The sequence below is a fragment of the Pygoscelis adeliae genome, unplaced genomic scaffold (assembly GCF_000699105.1).
Source record: "Pygoscelis adeliae isolate BGI_AS28 unplaced genomic scaffold, ASM69910v1 Scaffold150, whole genome shotgun sequence".
NCBI classification, from domain to species: domain Eukaryota; kingdom Metazoa; phylum Chordata; class Aves; order Sphenisciformes; family Spheniscidae; genus Pygoscelis; species Pygoscelis adeliae.
Window position 1 is genome coordinate 238,365 of NW_008823872.1, and position 10,624 is coordinate 248,988.

Below are 10,624 nucleotides of genomic sequence, written 5' to 3' on the forward strand. Positions count from 1 at the left end.
TCAGATCTGAGAATCCAAATGGAACCTTAAGTGAAAGCTTGTTAAGATGGGCATAAAAAAAGCCAACACAGTTCAGACGCACAGGATCGTGCAGAAGAGACTGCTGAATCCAAACACCTGTCTCAAAAGAAAGAACAACTTTCCCTCCCAAATTAAATAATCAGTATTATGCCCGTGGGGTGAAAACTAAACTACCTGACTATTTCTAATTATTAAACCTAAATAGGCTGCTAGGGACAGGTTAAAATACAGACACCATATAGCCCTATTTCACTGTGCGAAGAACTGGCAATGTTGCAGAAAGTTTACACACACTTTAGGCATGCTGCTAGCAGACAGCTAGTAAAAATTTTTCAGATACAGCATGCACATACATACTAAGAACAGAACTATTCATATATGTCTCTGCGTGTGTATAAGCATGTGCACACACAAAAACCAAGAACTGTTTACAGAATTACCAAATCAGCTCAAGCTCTGATTCACTTTAAATCGAGAAAACAAACAGCATGGCTGTTTCATCATTCCCCACAGCACACACAGATGAACCCCACAGCAACCACTGCCACAGACTCCTGTACATGTACCTTTCAGCAAAATCTGCAGTTGCTCGAATATGCAACTAGGGATACTGCCACATCCCCCTTTGCATCCTCATCCTTTCCTACAACACACTGATCACACAAACAGGAAAATGCTGGAAAAGCAAGCAGCTGAAAATAAAAATAACCTCTTATTTTACTTCCTTGAAGACGATGAGTTCTTCCCCCACCTGTCATCCCTACAAGACAAACAACAACTCTCCCCACGATCTCATGGGCATGCATGAAACAAATCAATAACTGTGTTTCAAATAATCTCCTCAGTTAAACTAGTCAAAAAACAATTTCCTTTTTCTTGTGTCCTGATAAAATTAACTCATTTTGAGCACTAACAGACTGCAAAGTATTTCTAGGTCTGGAGTTGCTCCTGTTAATAGTCCTTAGAGATACTGAAGTGGAAAGCAATTTTCATCATGTAATTTCTTTAAAACGTGGCATTTAAATCAAGGCCACAAAAATATTCTTGTCTCCTCCTTCTCCGCCTTTCTGACTAGGCTTTCCAGTGTGCGGGGGCTCAAATATGCTCTGAAAGGGGAAAGAAAAATCCCATATGTGATCTTGTATCCTGTCCAAGCTCAGTTTTACTCCAAGTTTTAACGTTTACTAAACCAAAAAGAGACAAATGTGCTTTAATATCTGAAACCAAAAGCACTAACATACTTTTGCCTTTCAACATTCAGTACATAGAAGAAGCTTGCAAGGTTAGATACTTTCATTCTAAAAAGGACCAAAATAGATTCCCCCTCCCCCAAAATGTTTCAAATATAACACAAGCATTAAAAATGCACTGTTTTTTCATGGATTTTCATAGAAACGCATAGGTTTCTCCAAGATTCACATTTCCTATGAAAAAATACTTTATATACCCATTTGTTTTGCTGCCTTGAGGAAACTCATAGGGAGCAATTATCCTTTTAAGTCAAATCCAAGAAAGAGTTTTTATTCTTATAAAATCACCTGGCAATTTGAAGTATTTCCACACCTGCTATCACAAAAGGTATTACTTTGCAAATTAAGTAATACTGGAGCTACTACTATGCCTACTGTAACAAAAGGCTGTCAGACTACATACAGAAAGATATTAAAAATAATTAATATAAAAGCTGTTTCCCCATAGTTGCAATATTTCACTCCAACAAGATTAAAAAGAAAATTTTTGAAATTCTGAAAACGATCAGAGGTCCAATATGTTGGCAATAAAAGGTAAAAAGTCACTAAAATGATGTATAATCTCGTTTTACAGCTTTTGCTTCTTAAAAATTCTTTCAGTTTGCTCAGCTTAATCATTAAAATGATGCATTATACACAGAGTGCTAAAAAAAAAAAACAAACTCACAAAGAAAACACCTTATCTGTTTGTACGGAAGGTTCACAGGTACATTGCAGTAGATCTCATTCATAGATTGCCAGAAGCAAAGTGGATAAATCAGGATGCAAACATACATACCACCAGAGGTTGTCCGTTCTTCTTTGCCAACTTAACAAACCCATTTAGATATGTAGTTCTCTCTGAAGTAAAAGCGAAGACAGTGCAAGAACAACTAAACTGGAAAAAACAAACAAAAAACACCACCATCAAAACCGAGCACATAAATAACCCCTATGGCCATTATTTTACCAGCATTTGTTAAATTTTGTCATCTATGGCACAGAAGTGACATTCTCTGAAATCAGAAATGCAAATTTTACATTTCTGTTACTAATATACATGTAATCCAGTTACAATGACCATAAGTTCGTTCTCATTACTAGTTATCCAACTCACAAGAAAGTCACTGAAAGACTCAAGCACAGATACCACCTCTGGCCAAGGAAGTCCCTGTGCCCTGATTTCTGAATGCTAGCAGAGCAATCTGGGGAAGTTACTGACTATTCACACTGCTCTCAGCAAATATGAGAATAACCACGTAAGCAACCACTGATGACCACTGTTCTTATTGATTTTCTTGTCAGAGGAAAAAATATTGAGCTAGACAAGCTTTTGATCAGACCTGGTACGGCCATTCTGGGCTCCAAAAGTTAACTGCCTTAGCTGATTTCAAACCCCATTTACTTACTACTTTCATTAGTTCATATGGATTTCCTATGTCATGAGCTGACAGCTGCAGCATGCTTTTAGGAAAACATATTTCAGTATTCTACCAAAAGATAACTCCTTTCTTAAGCTTAAATCAGCTGCACAACTGGTTTAGTAAAGACAATTAAAGCGCACTAGGGCCCTGTTTGGGCACTGATAAACTTGGTTGGAACCAACAGAAGTTACCAGTTGGGTTTGTTGGGGTTTTGTTTTGTTTTTTTAAATAAATTTAGTATAGAATAGTTCCAGTTGGAAGGGACCTACAATCACCATCTAGTCCAACTACCTGACCACTTCAGGGATGACCAAAAGTTAAAGCATGGTATTAAGGGCATTGTCCAAATGCCTCAAACACTGACAGGCTTGGGGCATCAACCACCTCTCTAGGAAGCCTGTTCCAGTGTTTGACCACCCTCTCGGTAAAGAAATGTTTCCTAATATCTAGTCTGAACCTCCCTTGACTCAACGCTGGAACCATTCCCACACATCCCGTCCCTGGATACCAGGGAAAAAGGGATCAGCACCTCCGTCTCCACATCCTCTCCTCAGGAAGCTGTAGAGAGCAATGAGGTCGCCCCTCAGCCTCCTTTTCTCCAAGCTAGACAAACACAGAGTCCTCAGCCACTCCTCAGAGGACATGCCTTCCAGAATTTGGTATCAAACATCAGAATGGTTAGCTGCCATCGACCAAGGTAAGGGAAGGAAGAATACTGAAAGAATCTTGCTTTCTACCTCCAGCAAGATCAACAATATACTATTCCACTTCATTGACAATTGCCACAACCTAAGGACACATTTACAATAGATCATATAAAGCTCCATATTCAATTCTGAATTGTTTTTCATCATTGCACTCATTTTCCTTCCTTCATTCCAAAACTATTCTTCCAGATGTTCACCATTACAATGTTTCTTTCCTTGATGAACCATGAACAAAGTCATATTCAGATGCTGTGGGCGTAGAGTACAAAACAAGAATATGTTAGCACAGTTAACATACTGGAAGAGGAAAATGGGACTGTATTACGAAAACAGGATGAAACAATGTGGTTATACTTGTGCCCCCGTGCTTGCATTCAGCCACCAATGTGAAAAACTTGTATCACCGTCTACATCACATCCAGCTTCAGCCCAGAGGCTCCTAAGAGGGAGGAAAAAAGTCCCATCTTTGTGTTATTGCTAAATAAAGAGAAAAAGGCAATTAGCTCAAGGTATCTAAAACCATGTGTTGCTTGTTCTCCATATCTAGATGTTTAAATACCTTTTTTCCCCCTGCCAAGTTTATTTTGTTTCGTATCATCATTTTAATATTAAAAACAGAAAAAAAGTGAATTTTCAAAATCCTTCTGAGTCTGAGCAATTTACAGCTGTTTTGTCATTGCAGTGACAGAGCAAGCCAGTCTGGAAGGATTTCTAGAGGAGAATTTCTTTAAAACTTTCAAAGAAGCAGCTGCTGAGTGCCATGTGGATACTTGCTAACCTAGAGAAAAGTTAATGCACAAACCTCAGAAGCATTGAGCAACACTGGTGTAAAACCATTTTATTCCTGACTGATGGCATCCCCTCCCAAAAGTTTAGTACATTCAAACACTACATCATATCTTCACCTTCCTGAGTGCCCCTGTCCAGTCAAGTATCACCTCTCAAACCCCATTTCTCATCCCCTCACACATGATTTCTACAAAGTGGAGAAGAAAAGGACCACATCTCCTATAGTAAAGGCAGAAATGATCCATGTGAACCCCACTTCCTTCAGAAAATAGCAATCTTTTGCATGCCATCCTGAGCCCTTTCATGACAAACAATGCACGCACAAACGCACATATGGGACTGGACAGTTGAGTTGTCTAAATAGTCACAATGCTTTATATGAAGAAGCTCTTTTCATTTCAAAAGTCCTTTTGAAATAATTCAACATTAGACCTTGGTGGCCATTTTGTACAATATGAAAAGTTCTAAAGTATTCAAAAGCCTGGATTTAAATAATAATTGCCTGCTAACAGTTTAATAAGAAAAAAGCAATTAGGCTATAGAAAATTAAAAAGCCATTACATTTCTATGACTAAAGATCCTCCTAAGCAAAAACTGTCTTGTGTATTTTCAGTATCCGTTTCACTGCAAAGTCCCTAATATATTTCATTATGTTTTAGGCAACAGTACCACCTATAGATAAAATATGCCATGAACAATTTAGTAGTTTCATGCACATTCTTTTCTGAGAAACTTCTTACTATAGTTAATGAATAATAATGAAACTGTAATGGAAATAATGTTTATAATTTAGTACATAAATCCCCATATTGGGCTGTGACAAGACCCAATGATGATACACCTTTTGAAAGAAAACAGCACTCCGAAGTTTAGTGCAGCAACTTATACTAGTTACTGTTATGCTACCAGCACAAATACAGAAGTTGAGCAGAACTAGCAAAGTAAGTGTGTCCCAGATTCAGGATCACTAGACCTGTCAATCTTCAATAGATTGAAATAGGATTTTAACCAAAACCACTATAAACATTATTAAGGGTCTGTGGAATGTGTTAATCCCACTGATTTAGCTGACCACAAACTGAAATCACTGAAGTAAATAAATAATCAATAACATGCATCGTTCCTGAGTAAACAGGCTGAAAAACTGATTCTTGCAGCACCTCCCAATAGCTGCCAATGAATCAAGTCTAACTCATGAAAAAGCAGATTCAAAGTTGATTTCTCTTACTAAAATTGGCCCAGCTCTCCTACTTCCACCCCTCTAGTGCATGTACGCTCAAATGAGTTCTATCGAGGAGAGAAGCAGCTGCTGTGATGAGTTTAAGAAACAGCTTCAGAATCCAGGTCCCAAACTCTTTGCATCTTTGCATTTTATGAATACACAATTGATTTGAATTATACCTAACACTAGGTTAAAAACAACATCTGAAGCTCAGGTCATGCTCTTATGATACGCTCTACTTGACTAGTCACATGTTAGACTAGACTGCCACAGATTCCTTTGTCATAGCCATGTTGCCCTACAACAGTCCGAATCCTGGATTTTCAAAATAACTTACTGTCATAGGGCAACCTGGATGCAAAGAAACCTGTGACAAACACTACACCAAAAAGGTAAGCTGCCATTCTACAAGTTGAATAAAAATAAGGTCTTATTATTTTTCAAACTTATAATGAACGCAAAGTCCCTGTCTTATAGTTTAAGAGCTGTACGTGCAATCTCATAATGAAAAGGCTCTTCATAATGCCCCTAAACTGTCAAAATTTATTTCAAAATTATTAAGAATCTCACAGGAAAAGCAGGAGGCTGACAATGCAGGTTTGAATGTGCAATGCTATTTTCACCCTAATTATGCCCCGTATCTTTACTATATCCACTGATAATTGAGTTTACTCTAATGACCGTTTATTATATTTACAAGTTAACTATTAAGTGTTCTCTTCTCCTCTCTCCATCCTGCTATCTCTACCATCATTAATGCATCAAAAAGTAAAGTAATGATATGACCACCTTTAGAGGTCCCTTCCAACCCAAACTACTCTATGATTCTATGATATGATCAACACTACTTATATAAGCAAAACAAACATCATAAAGTGACATTCTAGTACGAATGATCTCAGGCTGCATACCTAAACAAATTAAGACAAGAAATACAGTGCAGATTTCTAATAATTAGAAACTGTTTGAAGAACCTTGCATAGACTGTGGAATTTTATCCATGTCTGGAAATCTTTACATCAAGGTTGAATTTTTTTAGATAAAAATGCAAAATAACCTCCTACAAGATTGAGTGAGAATTCGAGGAAATTTTATGACATACAATATAGAAGACACCAGTGATTATCACCAGAGTCCTCTCTTGTTTTCATGATCTATTAATTAATAGATATCATATCAACAAAAACTTTAATACTGAAAATCACTTTATTGAGCAACAGAAACTACTAAGAATATTATGCAACAACACTCGGCAAGTTCCACCAGCATGGACAAAATGAAATCATCACTGCAAAGCCCAGACTCTGCAGTAAACATCTGTACGAAAAGTGGGAACCAGTAAACAGTTTGTTAATTTGTCATACAAACATGGATTTGCTAGGAAATGGCAAGGTGACTTAAGCTCTCCTTTAACTTGACTGATGTGACACTCCCATACCACAGTATGCAGGTACTCCTCCCCAGGCTAGATAAAAGCTGTATCATGGTAAGTTATCAGCATCTGGAATGTATTTTCTGCTTCTGCAAACCAAGCTTTCCATTTTCATTGTGAAACTGGCAAAAATGCCTCTCAACTAAAGCAGTAATTTCTAGTCAAACATTGCATTCTGATTTAAATTTCTCAGCAAACCCAGTTAAGTTTCATATTTAGTCCCAGCCTCAAGATTAGAAGACACCCTGCCTGTCACACTAAACTTCATTAACATATTTTGAAATAGTATATAAATATGTTATAACTTATATATATATATAAAAAACTATATATATAATAGTATATAAACAATGTATTACAGAGAGGAACTAGTAAGGGCTAGTATTTGCAATATTTGCCACAAAAGCATAACAGTCATTGTGGCTTCCGAGTGTTCCATTAATAATATACTGCATTTGTATTTAAATGTTAGAAGTCAGCAGGAGTATCTCACATGTCTTACTATAAATGAGGAAGAAAAAAAAAAAAAAAAAAAAGAGTTGCATTTCTTAAATGAAGAATAATGACTATAAGCTACTCCAAAAAAAAGAAATCTAATATCCTTTGCTGCCACTTGGAATCTCTCATTCTGCATCAACCATAAAAACCTGTGGACTCTCCTCTCCAAATCTTACTTAATCAAGTTTTAGAACACTTCAAAGTTCTCAACGTTCCACTAGGTGGCAGTGACCCTTAACTTATTACACGCCTGTTTTCAAAATGTCTTAAAACTTTTGTTTTAGTATGTAATCATAACTCAGAAAAGAATATGTACCCATCTTTGATAGATTAAGAAATGAAAATGGAAGAAAGTGCTTTCTAGATTTTAGTTTTTTTACACAATTACTCTGAGGACCTATTTTACAGCACCCCTTAGAAAAATAATGGAAACAAATACAGCAAAAGTGTCACAATTTGGTTTATGTGAAGTCATTCAGAAGACAATGCTAGATTGCACTGTACTGTCCTAAGTCCTAAAGAACAGAATTTACTCAGCGCTAGACAATAATTTCTCTCTCACATTTTCCATCATTCCAAACTACTTTCATACTTGTATTAATTTTGCCAAAACGTTTTGGTTGAAAAAGCAAATATTTGGAAGAGATTTGCAAAGCATAGGAGGCAGCGATTACCATTACTACCTTGCCCGTGATTTAACCTACACTCCAATGATAAAGATGTTCATGTAGAATCGTGATAAATATTCCCTCTTCAGCATGAGGAGTTATTCACCACAAGTATTGCCATGTTCCTTCACTGCTTCACCCACATAAAGTTAGTTTAGAAAGCCTGCTGTCTTTTTCAGACTCTGTAATACCCACAATCTTAATAACTATCTTTTCACAGAATCACTGAGGCTGGAAGGGCCCTCTTGAGATTATATAGTCCAATGCCTCTGCTCAAGCAGGGCAGGTTGCCCAGGATCATGTCCAGTTGGGTTTTGATTATCTCCAGGGATGATGCAACTTCTCTGCGCAACCTGTTCCAGTGCTTGATCATTCTCACAGTAAGTGTTTCCTTGTGTTTAGGTGGAATTCCATGTGTTTTCCATGTACTCTACTCTATTCTATTTTAATTTGTGCCCATTGCCTCTTCCATTCACTGGATACCACTGAAAAGGTTCTGGCTCCATCCCCTTTACATCCTCTCATCGGGTACTTCTATACATTGGTGACATCTCCCCTGAGCCTTCTCTCTTCCAGGCTATACAGTCTCAGCTCTCTCAGCCTCTCCTCATACGAAAGATGCTCCAGTTCCTTAATCATCTTCGTGGGTCTTTGTTAGACTCATTCCAGTAAGTCCACAACTTTCTTGAACTAGGGAGCCCAGAACCAGACACAGCACTCCAGATATGGCCTCACCAGTACTGAGTAAAAAGGATTGATCACATCCTACAACCTGCTAGCCATGCTCTTCCTGGTGCAGTCCAGCATGCTCTTCCACAATATCACAGCAGCCAACAAATAACCAGTAAGGAGAGAAAAAAAGCAAGATGAAAGTAAAGAGTGCCTTAATTGAAGACAAATGGATGAAACAAATTCCATTTTCCTCCCCTTCCCATTTTTTCATTGAACTAATGCTGAGCACTGTGGTGGCAGAGGTCGATTTACAATAGTCCTAGGACCCTTCACCACTGACCAAGGAACAAGAGTCTTTGTGTGAGGCATAGTACAACAACAAACAAAACAAGAAGTTATACAGAGCTATCAGGACATGGGTGAATAGCATAAAACAAGAAACAGATAGACTTATAGACTACAAGAATATAAGAGAACAGAAGAGGATTAGTGTTACACAAGCACTTCTGAGTTCTGAAAAAATACTGCAGCTTTATTTCTTAGGAATAACAGGGAGCAGTAAATTGGGACACTGAAGCAAAAGCTTTGATGACTATTCATTTAAGCAAACAAAATAATGGTTGCTATCCAGAACCAACTAGTTCTTCGGGTCTGAATCCTTTTGGTTGGTACCTAGAAAATTGCTGGCTGATGGACTTTTGAGTACTTGATGAGGCCTACTCTGAATATCCTTGACAAAGGGGACTACAGTTCAATTAGAGGAACACTCACTCTCTTTGGGGGGGGGGGGGGGGGGGGGGGGGGGGGCAGGGGGGAGAGGGAGAGGGGAGAAGGCAAGAGTGAGTAAGCAGAATCAGTACACTTGCTGCACAAGAAAAAGATTAGATGACTGAGAGAATTTAAGTGTTAGAAGTCCGAATGTAAATGTAAACCAAGTAGAAACTGAGGCATAGAGATGTTTATCATTATGAGATTATTTATGCACAATAAAAACTTTACACAGTGTAAATGTCTACTTATTTCAGTTAACATGTTCCAGAAGCCAACTGTAAATCTGAGGCTCCTGCAACAGAGAACTTAGGAAAAAGACATGCATACAGGAGCAGCTCAGAGATCATTACTGGTTACAGGGCTTACAGTCACTGCAAGAGTGGGTTCTGCTTCCAAGAAGGTGTAACAGACAGAGTCTGTACCAAAAAAAAGCTGACAGAGACACTAAAGTTTAGCAAACGAAGGATGGATGGTTGTGCTCCTTGTCTGCAAGTTTATAGGAATGAGTTGAACGTTCCCGTATTTGTCTTTAAATCCTAGGACCTAGGAAGGAACTACCTATTGAAGAGACAGAGATGACAGAACGAGGAAGGAAAACCAGAACTACACAACAGAAACTGCAAAACATTTACCCAACTAGGTGTGTGACAAAAGTTATTCGTACATGTACTTTCTTATGCATGAGAGCATCTGAAGTCAGGAAAATGAGCCTGGGATATGTACAGATGGGGATTAAGAAACACACATGAGAAGGGATAAGAATTTATATAGAAAACTCAGGGTTTGTAGAAACCTGCCAAAAACAGATCCTGAAGGACAGAAAAATGAGGAAGAAAATTACTTATGTGAGAATATGACCACGTAAAAAGAGCAGAGAAAGTGACAGCATACCAATGAAGAAAAAAAGATGAATCTGTCTGCCTCTCTAATAGAACAAGTTGTTGTTTAACGATGGGATGGCCAGAAAGTAAGAAAAGGAAATTAGCCTCAGCAGGAGAATTTGCAGGGCGGTTGGATGGAGTGAACACCGAAGTTCACATGCACTAGAGGTTTAGAATTTTTACATAAGCTATCTGGAATTTTCAATCCAAACAGAAAGAAACAAGTCAGTGATGCTGCTCAAGATTCACTGAGATAAATAATCATCTCAAAAATGCTACTAGGAGTAAAAAGTTGACAGGGAAACGGGGG

At 37.9% G+C, this 10,624-nt stretch overlaps 1 protein-coding gene across 1 annotated transcript in view; it reads right to left on the reverse strand.

Annotated features, from left to right (window-relative positions):
* Positions 1-10,624, reverse strand: part of RALGPS1 (Ral GEF with PH domain and SH3 binding motif 1) — a 129,308-nt gene that overhangs the window by 114,606 nt on the left and 4,078 nt on the right. Inside the window, exon 3 of the mRNA XM_009334264.1 lies at positions 2,050-2,148. The gene's annotated coding sequence lies outside the window, so the exon portion shown is untranslated. The remainder of the gene's footprint in view (positions 1-2,049; positions 2,149-10,624) is intronic.